The sequence below is a fragment of the Megalobrama amblycephala genome, linkage group LG4 (assembly GCF_018812025.1).
Source record: "Megalobrama amblycephala isolate DHTTF-2021 linkage group LG4, ASM1881202v1, whole genome shotgun sequence".
Lineage (NCBI taxonomy): Eukaryota > Metazoa > Chordata > Actinopteri > Cypriniformes > Xenocyprididae > Megalobrama > Megalobrama amblycephala.
In genome coordinates this window covers 43,664,875-43,684,631 of record NC_063047.1, presented here as the reverse complement: position 1 = coordinate 43,684,631, position 19,757 = coordinate 43,664,875, and the positions used below count along the sequence as shown (strand labels likewise).

Below are 19,757 nucleotides of genomic sequence, written 5' to 3'. Positions count from 1 at the left end.
CCATCCATCCATCAACCATCCATTCATCAGCCAGCCATCCATCCATCCATCCATCCATCCATCCATCCATCCATCCATCAACCATCCATTCATCAGCCATCCATCCATCATCCATCCATCCATCCATCCATCCATCAGCCATCCATCCATTCATCCATCCATCCATCCATCCATCCATCCATCCATCCATCCATCCATCCATCCATCATCCATCCATCCATCCATCCATCCATCCATCCATCCATCCATCATCCATCCATCCATCCATCCATCCATCCATCTATCCATATATTCCAAAGGCAGAATGATGAACAATATTTTTGTTCTAGAAAAATGAAACATTGCTTATAGTTACCGTTGCTGAATTATTTGAAACTCTAGATCGCACAAGTAACAGATTTAATGGTGTAGGTGGACAGTAAACTCAATCAATATGACCAGAGCCATCAATAGCCGCTTTTCCACCATTGGCCCGAACGGTTCTAAGAACGGTTCCAGTTATATTTCCACTCCAGCCTGGTTTGGCACGGCACGATTACAGACCGTTCTCGGGTTTGAATCCATGGTCGAAGTCCATCGCCCTGCAGAAACGCACTGATCACCAGGTAAAATGAAGCTACGGCAGGTTTTATACCCGGTGATTGCTTGCCCTGCACTCTTCTAAGCACAAGCATTGGTCTTGTTCTATTACAAAAGTCATCCATCAGTACAGTAAAGCTGTCCGTGAACAGCCATCAATCACAATGCCATCAGCTCTGTATGGCAATAGGAGAGGCCTGTCACAGCGCTAGATTCATTTAGGCTGATCCAACTGATTCCTGTTGGAGACACTTCACTGGTGTCAATGATTTATTGTTCTTTCAAGACTTTTATTCCCATAAACCTGAGCTCTACTGCTGATAGGTTGTTTCTTGAGGGTCTGGGTGAAATATCTAAAAAAAACCCTTAAAGCTGTAAATAAAAATTCTGACAAAGACTGGAAGAGCACAAGAAATTTTCAAAAACTGTGCCTCAGCCTAAAATGTCCTTCATGTGGTTACATCAAAATTGTTTATTAAGTATGAGTATTTTAATATACACTACTTTTCAAAAGTTTAGGTTTTTAATTAATAGTTTAATTCAGCAAGGATGCATTAAACTGGTCATTCATTACTCAGGTAGAAGTATAGATACTAGGGTTTTAAAAGACTTCTGTAGAAGTTGAACTATCAACTCAAGCTTTTTACTCAAGTAAAAGTGTAAATACTAGTTTCAAAACTACTTAAAGTATAAAAGTAAAAGTAATGTAAGGGAAAAAATGCCATTAAGGACAAAAGCTTAGGCCGCGCCACAGGGGCCTATTGTGCACTACCCCACCTCCTCAAAAAAACATTTTTCTAAAGGCCTTAATGACTATAATGTTATATTAAAATGTTAATGTTGAAAAATTTGGGATGCACTAGGGTACCCTTTTCAGCCGCTTATATGCCCATAGAAAATGAACGCATTTTAGTACAATGCAAATACATTAAAGAACCATATATGTGTACTACTGAGCATTAACGTGTTTCATGGAGCGGAAGATATGATGGAAGAAATGGTAGATTTCAGCAGTGGCGGGTAAGACTCTCTGTCGTGCACACGATCAGCTTTCCTTGCGCCTGAAATAGTCAAATACACACAAACACAGATGTCAAAATGTACATACGTCTGCTATGTCCAGTGTTGGGGGTAATGAGTTACAAAGTTAGTGTAGCCTACTTATCACAACATTGTCAATCGCGTTGTCAAACACTAATTTATTCAAACGTGTCTCTACCGAACTACCTACTGTAGCTTAATTTGCAGAGGATGAAGAGAAAGCACCCGTTTGATAAATGAGCCAGTAGTGGAGAAATAATAACTTTTAAGAAATAATCTTTTTTGAGTAACGACCCCCAAAACTGTCCTCCTTGCTGGAGTGTGACGTGATTTGTGTCATGTGCAGGTGCGATGGATTGCGTACAAACCAATAGGGTGTCAGAATGGTATATGATTATACTTCTCATCCAACCACAATCAAATTCACTCTATCCGGATGGCGTGATTTATCCGGATAGGTTTTTTTCATTTTTTTTTTGAACGATGACAAGCCGGAATGAAAACAAGCCGAAATTAAATAGGAGTAACGAGGATATTTTTAAAATGTAAGGAATAGAAAGTACAGATAATTGGGTGAAAATGTAAGGAGTAAAAAGTCGGCTGAAAAATAAATACTCCAGTAAAGTTTAGATACCCAAAATTTCTACTTAAGTAAGGTAACAAAGTACCAAAAGTGACAGTAAAGACATTTATAATGTTACAAAAGATTCTGTTTCAAAAAATGCTGTTTTGTTTTTTCTATTCATCAAATAATCCTGAAAAACATTGAATCAACAAAAAAACATTGTTTTCAAAATTGATAATAATCATAAATGTTTCTTGAGCAGCAAATCATCATATTAGAATGATTTCTGAAGGGTCATGTGACACTGAAGACTGGAGTAATGATGCTGAAAATTCAGCTTTGATCACTGAAATAAATTACATTTTACTATATATTCACATAGAAAACAGCTATTTTAAATTGTAATAATATTTCACAATTTTTAATGTATTTTTCAGATAAATTCAGCTTTGGGTAGCAGAAGAGAATCAAAAACATTAATTTTGTATACAAGCACACTTATGTGAGGCAAAACTATTATTAATATTACTAAATTTACCTGACTTCAACAAGTTCCACTAGCAAAAGTCATTTTAAGGATCAGATAGATACAGTTCGTTGATGTTCATGTGTTTATTTTTCCAGTGCATTTAAATTATATGAATGTATATTTAGTCTGTAGCTTTAATAATGGATCATGTATGTGTTGCTTTCACAGATCTGAGGACTTCTGGCATCTTTGGTGATCAACTAGAGTTTATGAAGACTTTTTGATGGCATCCTTCAGCGCATTAGAAACAATTTCCCATGCATATGTCCAAACACAGCACTAATTGCAGGCACATGTGGAGCAGGTCTGATGGGTTACTGTGCTGTAAAGTGATGAGATGAGATGACTAACCTGTGCAGATGATGCTGCCTTTCATTAGGACACATAGAACCGGTCTGTGATGGAAACGCCATTATAGGTCGACTGTTACAAATTCATTTTCCAGTCCTCATCGCACAACAGAATTGTCATATAAATTCATAACGGATGCTGCATGTTTGGACATCCATCTGCTGTGATGTTACAGAAAAAAAAAAAGTGGCTACAGAAAATATCATGGGATGGAGAATCATCTGCCTCTCATTTTGTTAAAGTAAGATTTTTCCATTTCATGAATGCAAGGAAAAGCACTCAGGAGGTGATGGTGTAGCTGCAGTTACTGTCAAAACTGATTAATAGCGGAACACACTTGATCTTTGCACACATTCTAATGCAATGACTCAAAAATATTACAATTATATAGTATAGGAAAAATTCATTACACTACGCATTAAATGAGGAGGTTATGCACACTGAAATAACTGAAAGAACCGTGTCTTTCATTTAAAGGATTAGGTCACTTAAGAATTAAAACTTTCTGATAATTGACCTCCATGCCATCCAAGATGTTCATGTCTTTCTTTCTTCAGTCGAAAAGAAATGAAGGTTTTTGAGGAAAACATTCCAGGATTTTTCTCCATATAGTGGACTTCACTGGGGTTCAACGGGTTGAAGGTCCAAATGTCAGTTTCAGTGCAGCTTCAAAGAGCTCTACATGATCCCAGACGAGGAATAAGAGTCTCATCTAGAGAAACCATCGGCCATTTTCTAAAAAAATTATAACTTTTTAACCACAAATGCTCGTCTTGCACTAGTTCTGTGATGCGTGATTACGTAATCGTGTTGGAAAGGTCACGTGTGACGTAGGTGGAAGTACCGCGGTAGGGCGAAAAACTTCAAAATCGTCCGACATCATTGTTTTACCTTTTTTTGTAAAGGCCGTTTGACTTAGTCTTTGCACATTCACTTTGTAAACACTGGATCGGTATGTCACACGTGACCTTTCCAACAAGGTCATGGTTTCTGGTTTAAACCTGTTTTGTTCAGATCGTCTAAAAGCAAATTACACTCCCCATAGAAACAATTCAAATTTTGTTTAAATAGTATAGTATATTTACTATAGTAAAAAACTGAGGAATACATGTGATCATACAAATTTTGAATATATGATGTGAATCAATGCACAAATTAAATGTACAGTATGTTCAGAGCCCACATCAGAAATGGCCTTTCAGCTCTGCTTTCATAACTGAAACCAATGTGGATTTTAATTTGATGGTTTGCTATTCATTTATGTGACAGAAACCAAATTCTGTCTGAGCATTAAAGGGTTAAACAGGCTGTAAAACAAGGTATCCTCTAATTGTAAAAAAGTCTACCTGATTTAACCCATAAAAATATGTTTTGTTGGTGTAAATGAATGTATTTAGGTTGATATTAATCTTTTTAAGGTTTTAAACAGACTAGAATCTAGGGCTAGAATCTTGAAAATACAATTATTTTTACAGTGAAACATTGATTATCTTGTAGATACACATTTTACTTTTATTAAAGTTGGTATAGATAGCAAAGAACTGAACCCTGGTGAGATTGATCCGAGCTCAACCTCTGAGATAAAAATGGCATGACAGATCGCAGTAATTAGAAATCATGACGGACTGAAAACGATCTGCAAGCCAAACCTGCAGTGAACTGTCATTAGTGGGTTGTCAGTGTTTTTAACACGTCAAGCACACATACAGGCATGCTGTGAGCGGCATGTCACGTCAGACTGCTGGGTTATAAATCTTTGACTTCTCTATATGAACAGACATGATTACCAATAAAGATCAGACTGGTGATTTCAGAGGTGAAAATGAGCTGTGAAAACAACCAGAAGCAAGAACTTTAAATCGTATTTGTAAGTGCTGTTTTGTTCATAACGTAATTTGTGTCATATACGATTCTGGAACAAGAACAAATGTAGGGCGGGGCTTGATTTTGTCTGTGGGGAACTGATCGGATGGTTGTGGTTTGCTATTGGTGGATCTCATGTGAGTGACAGGTTGCCCCGCCCTCGTCATCAGAGGAGAGGAGAGATGTCGCTGAGAGAGGGAGGGGAGGATATTCTCATTCAAGTGTCCATGACACTAAAATAACCCTGGCCCTTGATCTGGTGGTCTTGAGAGCTCATAAACCATGTCAGCGTGGTCTGGGTTCAGTTCAAGGTCTCAGTCAGTCTATTTCCATTGTTCTTAAGATGATAATCACCTCAAGAGCAGATCGGCACCATATCTTCACCAATTCCTAAATCTCATTTCACTTCAAACACTGAATACTGCATCAGTTTCAGTTCTTTCCTTTTGGAGGTAAAATGGCTCCAGGTCCTTGTCTTGTCTTATTATATTGATCTGGACCTTGGAGGCGTGTAAATGACTGTTTGACTATGCCAAGTATTTTTAAGGCCAGTAATTGGGCTTTAACTCGATTTTATTTTCAGCTCTATTGAAGTTTCAGCTCAAAATACCCCACAGATCATTTATTAGAGCTTGTCAAATTTGCCCCTATTTGGGTGTGAGCAAAGGTGGGAGTGTGTGTCCCTTTAAATGCAAATGAGCTGCTGTTCCCCGCCCCCTTTCCAGAAGAGGGCGGAGCTTTAACAGCTCAACAACAACAAAGCTGGAGAATCTCACGCAGCCAAAATGACGAAAGTGTTCAGCCTTACATTGTTCAAACCGGAGTCGACACTGATGGAGAGACTCAGGAAGAAGTTACAACTTTTAGACGTTTCTGAATGGTTAGTGGATAAATTGATGTAGTTGCTGTGGAGTTGATTCAACTCATCCACTAGCATGTGCCGTCATGTTCATCTTTTGTGTTGAATTGACCCTCGTTTGTGAAGCAGTCCGGCGTAAAATGACAGCATGACAACAACACTCTACTACAACAACTCTTCCTCTTCTCTAAAGCAGCCCAACATGGCCCCGCCCCCTTTGTTGTGTGTTCTTGGGGGCGGGGTTTATGTAAATTTTAGGGTTTGTGATGTCACCAAGAAGAAGCAGTGAAAATATCTCTCTTTGCATTGAACTTTGAGTGTCGTAACTTTGCAGATGCTGTTCATGATCAAACAGCAACATTACACACTAAAGTTAAAGAAATGAAATCATAATCAACCACCCCTTTAACGATTATAAAGGGTGATAAAATCACATAGATGTACCAACCCTGTCTCTATCAGTAAATTAACTAAAACTAAAACCATAAAAATTCCCATTTCCGTCATTTTAAATAAAACAGACGTTCATTAAAATAAAATAAAATAAAATATAAAAATGTAGGCAACATTTGTCATTTTAATTTATGATAAAATAACTAATAGACAAAAAAACAAAACATCTACAAAAAAAAAAAAAATGCTAAAACTTCAACTGAAATTAAAATAGAAACAGAAAATACAAAAATAAAACTAATTTAAATTTTTAATAAAAACTATAATAGTATCTCAATGATGAGTCTATAACACTGGTCTGCATAAATGATGTCATTTAACACAACTTTCTCGTGACAGGAAAGAAAAGTTCTCAAAAGTTGGAATTACATCAGTGAGAAATTCATCCAAACGCATCTTCTGCTTTACCAACAACGACATAAACAACAACTTTGCATTTCTGCTTTCACACTAAGCTTGCATTACTTGAAACACGATATTTGTGTGTTTTTGCTGCAGACATCCAGTGTTCAGCACCACGGACAGCGCTCGAGCCGAGTTCGACTGACACATCGAGTCCATCTTTGTTCATCAGTCATGTGCAGACATTAACGCGTAATTACAGATGCCTTGGTTAATAACGCATTTGCTGTACCCTATAGTGAATTAAAGTCCGCGTCAGAAAGAGCCCAGCCAATGGTGCTGCTCTTCTAATATCGGTTTTTCCTCTGGGTTTGAGATGCATCACTGTTAACGAACACACAGATGCATCATGCATGCACATTTACACACACATAACGCTATTGAAAAGTACAGCAATAAAATAAAACGACAATTATTACAAATCGAATAATGGTAAAAAAATTAAAATAAAGACGGTCTCTCTCTCTCTCTCTCTCCTCCAAACACTGGATGTGCTTCGGTCCCTCCCCTTTCTGTCTGCCATCACCCTCCTCTACAATCCAGTAAAGTGATGCTCGGCGCCTCCTCCTCGTTTCTCTGCGCGTTTCTCAGCAGCAGTCGGACTCTCCATCTCTCCATCCGGAGCTGCAGCACTGCTGTCGGATATTTGCTCCTCAGCTCTGCTTTTTTCCAGTCGAGCGTTTCTCAGATGCTGCTCTGCGAACCGAACCCCCGGATTTCTCCCTCTTGAGTATGAGAGGAACCGCTGACCCATCCGCACACCAGAGCCAGCAGCATGCGCGCCGCCGCCGGACCCGGAGCCTCAGCCGAACTTTAAAGCAGCGCGGAGCGTCAGATTCCCGATTCACGGGAGCAGCAGTTTCAGGTGAGTCTCTCATGAAGCTGGGTGCATGTGAAACTGAATAAGTGCGCGACGCTTCTTTGGGGAACGAGAGTGTGTTCTGCACGGATTCGAACTGGACTGCAGATGCTTTCATTTGAGAGAGTGTGTGCGCGCGCGATCTGTTTTCAGTCCACGCATTGCTCATTGTTGCATACAGAAAGCAAGTTGATGTGTGTGGGGTTTGATGCTGAGTCAACTCAAATGCCCATCAGAGCATAAACGAAGTCTCGTCGCTATTAGAGAATGACACCATATGTGTTTCGAGAGGCTCAATGAATCATTCAGACTCAGCAACTGCTCACTGGACGCTTGGAGGACGTCAACACTGTTTTCTCCTTTGTATCTTTTCCTGCTGCATCTGCAAAGTCAATAAACATGCACACTGCAGTAGAATTCACAACAATCTCCAGCCAGGTTCCCCTCGGGCCTGTATGGCGCTGGCAGTGTGATGCAGAAGGATATGAAGTGTGCGCGCTCGCATTAAGCTCATGTGTGGCCGGTGAGAAGCAGGCGAACCTGGCACGAACGGCGCGTTGAGGGCATCGAGAGGCTCAAAGCTGGAGGTGAACTTGTGTGAATGCGCTTCTGACGCTTAACTGTTGGGGGAGCTCTCGCGCTTCTTGCGCTTGATGTCAAATTTGACTTTGAAGCTTTTGGTAATTGAGTGATTATGATGGACACAAAGCGCGCGGCGCAGCCACAGCCGAGGGTCCTAAAGAGTTTTTCCGGGATGCATCCCATTACTGGAGCAGTGAATCAAACCTGGTCGATATGCACTTTTCATTGGTCATATAATGCAAAATTATGATGTCCGTCAATTTTAATGATCGGCCCACATGCAGCAAGCTCTTAGCTGCTCTTTGTGGCCCAATTTGGACTGTAATAGGGATGATTGTACGCAAGTCCTGATTTCATTTATTTGTAACATTAATAGCAAAATGCATTATCTGAGCAATGCGATTTTAATTCGCTTACTCTTGCAATTATTTTTTTATTTCCTATTATTTTTATGACCTGAGTGAATGCAATTAACACATTGATTCCAGATGGTGGGGCATTTTGTCACAAAATGTGCACTCTAAAAAATGCTGGGTTAAAAAAGTTGGGTTGAAAATGGACAAACTCAGCGATTGGCTTGTTTTAACCCAGCGGTTGGGTTAAATGTTTGACCAACCTGATGGGTTGTTTTATTTAACTGAACTATTGTTTAAAAATGACTGTATTTTTTGCTTAAAATGAACCCAAAAGTTGAAAATGTATTAATATGTTAAATAAATGAACAGTTTTATGAATAATAATTAAACAATAAACATTTATTAAATTGCTTTTTAATAAATGTTCACCTTTTGATTATTATTGTTGCCTCTAGTAATTATGTGTCTGATTTTTAATATCCAACATATTTTGGGTTCATTTTAAGCCAGACATATAGTCATTTTTGAACAATAGTTGAGTTAAATAAAACTACCCAGCAGGTTGTTCAAAAATTTAACCCAACCGCTGGGTTTGTCCATTTTCAACCCAATTTGGGTTGTTTTTAACCCAGCATTTTTTAGAGTCTGGGGTAACAGGCTAATTTCAGTCATATAAATACAGTATATTATCTAATTAGAGGAGAAAAATACCTACAAAAATCAATATTGTTAGATTTTATTCAAATATTTTGTTTTTTAAACAAAGTAGGACAGGTTTGGAACGAAAGAGTGAGTAAATGATGTGAGAATTTCATTATTTTTTTTTTAACTATCTCTTTAAACAGACCATTTTAAGCTAAAGTGTATGATAAAATAACCAGTTTACGTTATGTAAGCGCATTTAACACACATTCTCCAATAGTGGGGCATGTTGTCACAATATGGGGAAATGTCAGTCATGCAAATACAGCATCTAATTCTAACTGAAAGAGAATATATATATATATATATATATATATATATATATATGAAAGAATATATATAAGAAAGTAAGAGGATCACGCTTTATGCAAAAAAATTACAGCAAAATAGCCAGTTTGCATTATCTGAGCAATGCAATTTTTATTCGCTTACTCTTGCAATGACTTTTTTTCCCCTTCATTGAATATGTATGTGTATAGAACAACCTAAGTAAACACATTTAACGCATTGACTCCAAATTGTAGGGTATTTTGTCACACTATACGGGGTAACAGACTAATTTCAGTCATGCAAATACAGCATCTTATCTAACTAGAGGAGGAAATACCTCCAAAAACTAATATTGTTAGATTTTATTCAACTATTCAACTAACAAAGTAGGACAGGTTTGGAACAACATGAATTTCCATTTTGGGTGAACTATCTCTTTAAACAGACCATTTTAAGCTAAAGTGTATAAAAAATAACCAGTTTATGTTATTTAAGCATATTTAACACATTCTCCAATAGTGGGGCTATCTATCTAATTTTGAACAGTCCCTTTAAACCGCCTGTTTTATGCAAAAAAAATATTATAGCAAAATAACCAGTTTGCAATGCAGAGCAATGCAGTTTTTATTCGCTCACTCTCACAATAAATGCACGCTAACCCACAAGTCTGATAAGCCACAAGCGCAAACAAGCCACTTGTGACGTTTCATGACGCCAGCAGAAGCTCCAGGCAAAGAGCTGCGAGCCGACACAAACCATCCCAGGTGCGTGTCACACGTCTGACGTTCACCGCCACACCTGCGCGAGACTGACCGACTAACTGACTGACTGCTACCTGTTCTGATCATCCAAAGAGTGAGAGAGAAGTAGCCTCTCTTGAAGCTGTGGACGGCTGCTCTGCACGCAGACCAAGACAAGAATATCAACGACGAGGCCGCTTTGGCCGAGGGAATAATGAGCACTGTCTCCCGCTGGCAGGAGGCGCGTCGGCTGCGGCGTGAAAGGCTGCAGCTGGGGGTCTTGGCGTCCGGGTCCTCAGGAAGAATATGTGCTGTTCTACTGAACGCCTGCTTGTTTATTGTTGTCATGAAGATGACGAGGCTCAGATGCATTCATCAGCTCGGACTGATGCTGATTATTTATGTTTACGATGAGACTTAAATGTTATTATTCATAACACTATCACTTTACAGTATTCGTTAAGTGCATTAGTTAACATGAACTAACAATGAAAATACTTCTGAAGCATTAATTGATGTAATGAACCTGAGATGGACATGGACAATCTCTAATTTTATTCAATAATTTGAATAATTAAAAAAAAATAATAATAATATGATTCCGTACTTTTATTTAAAAAAAAATGCAGATGTAAAAGTTAAGATGATGATAGCTCAGATATTATTATTTATAACAAATATGGATTAATTATCCAAATGATGATGGAGACCGGTGCAAGTTGTCACACCTTTTTACTCCGGTAAATATTTGACAAGGTTATTATTTTTATTAAATGGTAAAAGGGGGAATAAATGATGAGAGATTTTTCATTTTTAGGGCAACTACCCCTGTAAACGCTTTGTTCCAATCTAAATTTAAACAGTAAAATATTTATGAAGATTACCAAGTACTAAATATAAGATTGCATGATGATTAGATGTGAATATTCACATTCGCTCTGTCATTATGACCCAAAGTTCCCTCCTAGATCATGTGAAGCTGAAGCCTTTTATTGCCAAAGAAATGTCACGACTCCTGACTCGCGCGCGCGGCACATGTCATTACAGCATCAGCGAGGCCAGAGCATCTCTGCTGTTCTGATTAATTCAAGACTTTAAGCAGATAATACCAGCACTTCTCTCTCTGGGATATGGTAATTGCAGAGCATGGTAAAAAGTCGATCTCTGGGTTTCAGCAATCTCAGAACACCTTGTGTTAACAGAAATGAGCTAGCTGCTAAAATTAGCCGGCTGATAATAATCCCTCTATGCTAATATGAAATCGGCACGGGGAATTAACACTCGATGAATATCGTCAGATCAACTGATCCTGCTTGCAGAATTCATCTCAGCCTTGTAGCATTAATATAGAGGCCTGGATCAAACATTTATGGGTCAAATATTACACATCGTCCTCCAGAGAGATTCTCCAGAGCGAGTGTCATTATGAAGCCGTCTTGGCAGGATTTGAACATCATCTTGTTTCATCATTGATGTTCTGAATGGTTATTGCCATACTGTAGATACAGTACTTATGCCTTTAATGACATATTTAGCTTAGCAAAAACATGCAAGTCAAATTGATTGACTTCATAGGCATAAGAGATCTGGACAGATCTGCTTTAACTTATTCTCTGTTTAAGGACTACAACAAACAGCTGGTAGGGACTACAACGAGCTTCTTCCTGGGTTGGTAACATAACTAACCCCAAAATTTACATAAACCCCGCCCCCAAGAACACACAACAAAGGGGGTGTGGCCATGTTGGGCTGCTTTAGAGATGAAGAAGAGTTGTTGTAGTAGAGTGTTGTTGTCATGCCGTCATTTTACGCCGGACTGCTTCACAAACGAGGGTCAATTCAACACAAAAGATCCACATGCTAGTGGATGAGTTGAATCAACTCCACAGCAACTACATAAATTTATCCACTAACCATTCAGAAACGTCCAGTTTCATTCTAAAAGTTGTAACTTCTTCCTGAGTCTCTCCATCAGTGTCGACTCCGGTTTGAACAATGTAAGGCTGAACACCGTTACTGACAATCCTCATTTTGGCTGCTTGAGATTGTTGGGCTGTTCAAGCTCCGCCCTCTTCTGGAAAGGGGGTGGGAGCAGCAGCTCATTTGCATTTAAAGGGACACACACAAAAACGGCGTGTTTTTGCTCACACCCAAATTGGGGCAAATTTGACAAGCTATAATAAACGATCTGTGGGGGATTTTGAGCTGAAACTTCACAGACACATTCTGGAGACAACAGAGACTGATATTACATCTTGTGAAAAGGGGCATAATTCACCTTTAATCAAACAATCTCAGTAAATCCACAGGTAATATAACAGCGTGTCTATACACAAACAACAACCGCCTATGAACCGAGAAACCAAAGGAACTTACAGCACGTTTACATGACAATGATGTACTTGATAGTTTTACTGATTTTGTTGATATAGTAATGAATTCAGAAACGCAGTAGACTTTGGTGTCCCATTGTTTTTTGAGATATGTTATCTAAAGTAAAATTAATCTAGCATGCAGCTAGTTTTCCCCCAGCGATTTCCACTCTATGATCATTAGTTTTAGTTTTTATGTCTTTTTTATTATTTTTTACATTACTATTTAGTATTAGTTTAAATATATTTACAGCCCAGAACATTACTTTAAAGGTGCCCTAGAATCAGTTTTTATAAGATGTAATATAAGTCTAAGGTGTCCCCTGATTGTGTTTGTGAAGTTTCAGCTCAAAATACCCCATAGATTTTTTTTAATTCATTTTTTTTAACTGCCTATTTTGAGGCATCATTAACTATGCACCGATTCAGGCTGCGTCCCCTTTAAATCGCGTGCTCCCTGCCCCCCGAGCTCTCGACTATAATACAGTGCATTTACAAAGTTCACACAGCTAATATAACCCTCAAATGGATGGAATGGAAGATGTTCATCATGCATACTGCATGCATGCGTCGGATCATGTGAGTATAGTATTTATTTGGATGTTTACATTTGATTCTGAATGAGTTTGATGGTGCTCCGTGGCTAAAGCTAACATTAGACACTGTTGGAGAGATTTATAAAGAATGAAGTTGTGTTTATGAATTATACAGACTGCAAGTGTTTAAAAAAGAAAATAGCGACGGCTCTTGTCTCCGTGAATACAGTAATAAACGATGGTAACTTTAACCACATTTAACAGTACATTAGCAACATGCTAACGAAACATTTAGAAAGACAATTCACAAATATCACTAAAAATATCATGATATCATGGATCATGTCAGTTATTATTGCTCCATCTGCCATTTTTTGCTATTGTCCTTGCTTGCTTACCTAGTCTGATGATTCAGCTGTGCACAGATCCAGACGTTAATACTGGCTGCCCTTGTGTAATGCCTTGAACATGGGCTGGCATATGCAAATATTGGGGTGTACATATTAATGATCCCGACTGTTACGTAACAGTCGGTGTTATGTTGAGAATCGCCTGTTCTTCGGAGGTCTTTTAAACAAATGAGATTTATATAAGAAGGAGGAAACAATGGAGTTTGAGACTCACTGTATGTCATTTCCATGTACTGAACTCTTGTTATTCAACTATGCCAAGATAAATTCAATTTTTGATTCTAGGGCACCTTTAAAAATGATTAGTGCTTTTAAATGTATTAATTTAATGTGTAATTTGACACATCTGTTTTAACCTGTTAAGTGCAATTTAAAGGCAGATTTTTTTAAAGGTTAAATTTTATTTCAGTATTTTATTTCACTTAGTTTTGCATTAATAATTTAGTTATGTGTTGTTTTTTTTTTTTTTTTTTTGTAATTCTAATCCCTGTATATTTTATTTCAGTCAACAAAAGATGTTTACACTTAGTTTTAGTTTTAGTTTACGTTATTAACCTCGCATCTTCATTTCTCAGACGACACTAATGTTGCGTTGGCTGATTGCATTAGATATAAAGTGTTCCTGTGACACTGTGAAGAATAACTTTATCTAAAATGTATCCTTTCATATTGCAGCAGCCTCTGAGAATCGTAACTAGATTGTTCTGGGCATAGGGAGTTTTTGATTAGGCTATTAAGTATATTAGCTGTTATGAAAGTGACTGCAGAGCTTCTGTTTCATATCATTTAATAATGTCTCTGAAATAAGTCTATCAGCAAGGCTGGAGGAAATATGTGCTCCATTCTTTGAAGAGATGATCTGATTTGAGCAATTATGAGTCAAACGACACTATAGAATAAAAACTAGAGGCCAGTGTTATGAAATGAAAGTGGATATAAAGATGCCTGAGGATTGTTAATGCTGTGGAGTTTCACATCGAGTCGCAATATATAAAATGCAGCACATTTAACTGGTAGAAGTCACTGTTCTGGTGTTGAAAAGCATCTTTCTTCATTGATGTTCATTCAGAAATAGCCAAAAAGACATTTCTTACATGCAAAATTTACACTACCATTCAAAGGTTTGAGGTCAGTAAGATAATAATAATAATAATACTTAAAAATAATACTTTTAGTCTGCAAGGACCCATTACATTGTTCAAAAGTGACAGTAAAGACATTCAGTAAAGATGTTCTTTCGAACTTTTATTCATCAAAGGGGAAAAAAAGTAAGACAGTTTCCACAAAAATCTGGTTTGATAATATTCATAAATGTTTCTTGAGCAGATTAGAATGATTTCTGAAGGATCATGTGACACTGAAGACTGGAGTAATGATGCTGAAAATTCAGCTTTGATCACTGGAATAAATTCCATAGAAAACTGGTATTTTACATTGCAATAATATTTTAACTGTATTTTTGATCAAATAAATGCAGCACTGGTGAGCAGAAGGGACTATATCACAAAAGTCAAATATTTCCTTTATGTACGTTGTAAAGAATTATAATCAAAATGCATTATCACATTTGCAGATTACATCTGAAATTTCCAAGTGTTTTAATGCATTATACTTTATAAAGGTGTAACAATGAATAGATACATATTATCATGCATTACAATTGTGGTTACAATTATTCATGAGATCATACAAGGTGCAATACAATGCGTTAAAATACTTTAATAATGCATTAAAGGCTTCAAGTAAACAATCTGATTATGCTTTGTCCAAAAATTGATGGTTTTTTATGAATAATGTTTTCAATAGCAAGGGGGCACTGTTTCCTGTGCAATGACATGAGCCAATGTTAATGTTTAATGACGCCTTAAAGGAACCGCACCTTAAAAACAGGTCATTTCAGAGTCAGGCAGAGGGTCAAAAATAATCTTTTTTTTTTTTCTGCATATATTTACCAACTGTTAGTGGTGTCATAACAAAGTGGAAGCAATTGGGAACAGGCACGAAGTGATAGGCCGCGTAAAATCACAGAGCGGGGTCAGCGCATGCTGAGGCACACAGTGCGCAGAAGTCGCCAGAGTCAATAGCTACAGACCTCCAAACTTCATGTGGCCTTCAGATTAGCTCAAGAACAGTGCGTAAAGAGCTTCATGGAATGGGTTTCCATGGCCGAGCAGCTGCATCCAAGCCTTACATCACCAAGTGCAATGCAAAGCGTGGGATGCAGTGGAGTAAAGCACGCCGTCACTGGACTCTAGAGCAGTGGAAACGTGTTCTCTGGAGTGACCAATCACGCTTCTCTGTCTGGCAATCCGATGGATAAGTCGGAGACTGTGAGCCAGGCCTTCTCGCCAACATCACTGCCTGACCTCACGAATGCTCTTCTAGAAGAATGGTCAAAAATTCCCATAAACACACTCCTAAACCTTGTGGAAAGCCTTCCCAGAAGAGTTGGAAGCTGTTATAGCTGCAAAGGGTGGGCCAACGCCATATAAAACCCTACGGATTAAGAATGGGATGTCATTAAAGTTCATGTGCACATAAAGGCAGGCGTCCCAAAATTTTTGGCAATATAGTATATATATATATATATATATATATATAATCGATGTCAAGACCCCTTTAAATGTTGATTAAATGGTTGTTGGAAGGTAAGCATGTGGCCCTTCAGAGGGCAAGGTGGGCGACCGGGTGCCCTACAACTGTTTTGGCCTGATCTTTATAAATTATTAAAAAGCCATGGTCATTTGCTGCAATTAACCTCAATAATTCATTCAATTATGTAATGAAAGGGCTGAATGAAAGGCTGCGCTGCGACCCCCGACTGCTTTGGCGGTGGGGGAAACACTCGTGACAGGGCAGAGAAAACGAGAAAACCTCCGTCTGAGGCCCACCAGCTGCTTCGGCCTCGCCGCTGCCAACGGACACCGCTGGGATTATTAATAAACAATGGCAACCTGTAGGGGGAGAAGAGGTAGATGTGGCTTGCCAGCTGGCTTGACTTCACCTCGGCATCAGAGCGTTTTCCCAACTGAAGTGGAGAACGGCTGCCAGCGAGCTGCAAACCGAAAGGGCATAAGAAGACGTCACACGTATGTCTTTGCTACTGTAGAATTAACGGATTAGCGAATGCAACAAATTGTGTCCATCTTTGAAAAGAAAAACTGGTCTAAAGTCCCTCTTCCTTTAGTCTCATCCACAAAGATACAGCCATCGGACTAAAATAATAAACAATTGCAAAATGCTACAATGTATTATCAGCAAGTACTCTACAGCTGCACACTGAATACAATTAAGTGCACTTCTTTTTCACAAGATCTAAAATGTCTTTTATCTTGGAATCCGTGTGAAATATTTGTCAGTCTCATATACTCAGATGACCGACGCTCATCAGTTTAACTTGATAGCGCTTTGATAACTAACAATCAGAAATCTCTACATCTAAATGTTAATGGCTTCCTCTTGGCTCTATTATTTCCCTGCCGAGCCGGTCGGAGACGGTTTAATGTACCAGGAAGAACAGACGTGACTCAGCATAATAAAGCAGCGTCAAGTATCCTCTCCACAAAAAGTCCCAGATCTGCTCACTACCTACAATTACTCTGTGACTGACAGCACCTTCGACCAAAATTTACATTTTGCTTTAAAGCCAGCAAGACTTATAATTGAGTCTTAAGAGTAGCTGTTCCCAGTTCAGAGGTCACTGCGAGGCGCACTGTTATCGAAAACCACTCAAGAATAGAGAACAGATAAAAGCAATAAAGAGCTCATTGTGGGTTTTTTTGGCCTGCACCAGTGCCGGCGGTTGTACCCTGTTTTCTCCAATTTCTTTAGAGAGAGATGCTTTAGAGATACTGACTGAACAACGACAGGTAATCTTTGCACAGTCGGCCTGTATTTAATGGATTAGTTCACCTAAAAATGAAAACGCTTACTTTCTTCAGTGAAACACAAAAGGAGATGCGTGTCTGTGCTTCTGTTATCCATACAACAAAAATGGATGGTGATTTATACTGTCAACCTCCAAAAATCATCCGTAATCACAAAAATTAATGTATAAAGTTATTAAAAGTATGTGTCAAATTTTCCAACCTAGGCTCTTTGGAAAATACATGACTCCACCTACATTTTTGCAAAACTTACCTTATTTAAGGCTTATTTTCGTGCACAGTACTTGGTTAGCAGCTCAAAACAATTTTACCATAGAGCATGATTTGTAAACAAATACATTTTGAAGTTTGCATCACATAATTATCTCCATATGTTTGGCTTTTTTCATTTTTCATGAAACACGAGTCACGCTAAAAGAGATCAAAGACTATAAGCAGCTATAATGTCATGTTGGTTAGGTTTAGTGTAGATGGTACATTATTTTCAAATGCGATAGAGCATTAACTTTTTAGCGCCAAACACTGGACATTTAATTTCTGAACTGCCTCAATACATACAACAACCAACGTAATAAAACGGTCCGTGTACGTTTTGATAGTTTGTTTTCCAATTTGAAATGAAATACGCAGAAACGAGAAAACGGTCGTTTCCCGTTTTTTCGTTTGTTAAAAAAAAACGGAAAAACGAGATTTTGACTCAATTTTCGGTTTTTCGGGTCACCGATAGAAAACGGAAACACGACTTCAAAACGTGTTTTCCACATGTGGGCGGTCATTACACGCCACTTTCAGCCGATTGGTCAATCAAATCTGAGCCAGTGACGTCATCTTCAGTTCGTTCAACAAAATAACAGTCCTCTGCCGCTATATCAGTAGATGTCATAAATCGGCTTTCTTCTGTGCAACCTAACGCGTATTTCACAGAAATATTTATTTCAGAAATGTTAATCAGCACACAGACTGTTGTAATGCTGTTTGTAGTTTAATATGCATAGTGAAACGGAACTACCCACACAAAGGAGCGGATGAAAAGCACAGATTAATAAAAAAAAAAAAAAAAAAGTTTTTATTTTATTCTATTTTGAATAAATAGAATAAATCACAATAAATAAGTAGTGTAAGCAATTTTGAAAAACGAACAATAGCTCATCTCTCTTTATTTATTTTATAGCCTAACATTGTCTGCTGAATATAGGCTAATGTTAATAACCCTTTGGTTAAACGATTGAGGGAATATGTAAGGATCAAACATTAAAGATCAAAATTACAGCTATATAGCTATTTTAGTTATGACAAAAATAATATGTTAAGCCAAAACGAATTAATTTAAAGCTGAACTGAAACAGAAACCGGCGTTATAACTACCTCTCTAATTTGACACAAATCCAAATGTTTCAATATTCACGATTTGGAGGCTAAACTATATTATTTAAACGTTTTTATTGTAGCCTACACAGACTACTTAAAATGAGCAGTATAACTTTTTATATATTTGGTTGAATGTATGTTATTTTGACAGTTAACAGGCTGTGATGTCAAGTTACTAAAACTGATGTTGTGTGCGTGAGGCGCCGACGCGTTCACTTGAATTTTCTTATAAAAGCGGAAACAACTTAAAATACTCAGACATTTATGGTCAAATATATGTAACACCATTCGAATCTGTGAAGGGTTAAATAGGCCTATTATTTTTGTGCACTCACAATAAAAACAAAACATTGCTCGTAAAATAAACAAAGAAATTTGCTGCCGTCTCGGTTTCCTTTCTGTGAACTTCTCAAAAATGAACCATATATTGTCGCATTTTTTCCCCTTTCATTTTGGTAATATGTTAATTACTTAAGTGAAATAAATTTCGCGCATAGACATAGGCTATTTATTCCTTTTATATAATTGAATCCTTTGTTCTCCATTCACAGAAGCGCTGCAGGTGCGTGATGATGATGAACCCTCATGTTCTGTTGTTTATTCTGCTATTTGTTCATGTAGGCTAAAACTAAACCCCTGGGATCTTTTAATGATTCACAGACATTTATCAAATTTCGTTTAATTCTAATTTATCTTGTCGGTTAATGAAACGATGATCGCATCAGTTAAAAAGTCAGGGGGAAAAACAGAAATTATATTGACAAGGCAACAATAATTTTCGTTTAGTTTAAGTTTTTCAAAACATCCACAGAACTGCATACAGTAAATTTCCCCGCTGTTTAAGCCACGAATATTTACAAAATAAAATAATTACAAAGATAATAAAAGTTATATGTTTAATATACGAGAGTTTTCGTTTTGCTGTTGTCCACTAAAGCAATTGACGCAGAATCGCCAATAGCCGTTAAATCGAAATTGAAAGTAAAATGTTCAGGGCCATTAGCTAATTCATTCAAAAGCGAAGGAAAGACAG

The 19,757-nt window shown here is 37.8% G+C and overlaps 1 protein-coding gene across 1 annotated transcript in view; it reads left to right on the top strand.

Annotated features, from left to right (window-relative positions):
- Positions 1 to 6,519: 6,519 nt before the first annotated feature.
- Positions 6,520 to 19,757, top strand: part of brinp1 (bone morphogenetic protein/retinoic acid inducible neural-specific 1) — a 184,404-nt gene continuing 171,166 nt past the window's right edge. Inside the window, exon 1 of the mRNA XM_048189497.1 lies at positions 6,520 to 7,507. The gene's annotated coding sequence lies outside the window, so the exon portion shown is untranslated. The remainder of the gene's footprint in view (positions 7,508 to 19,757) is intronic.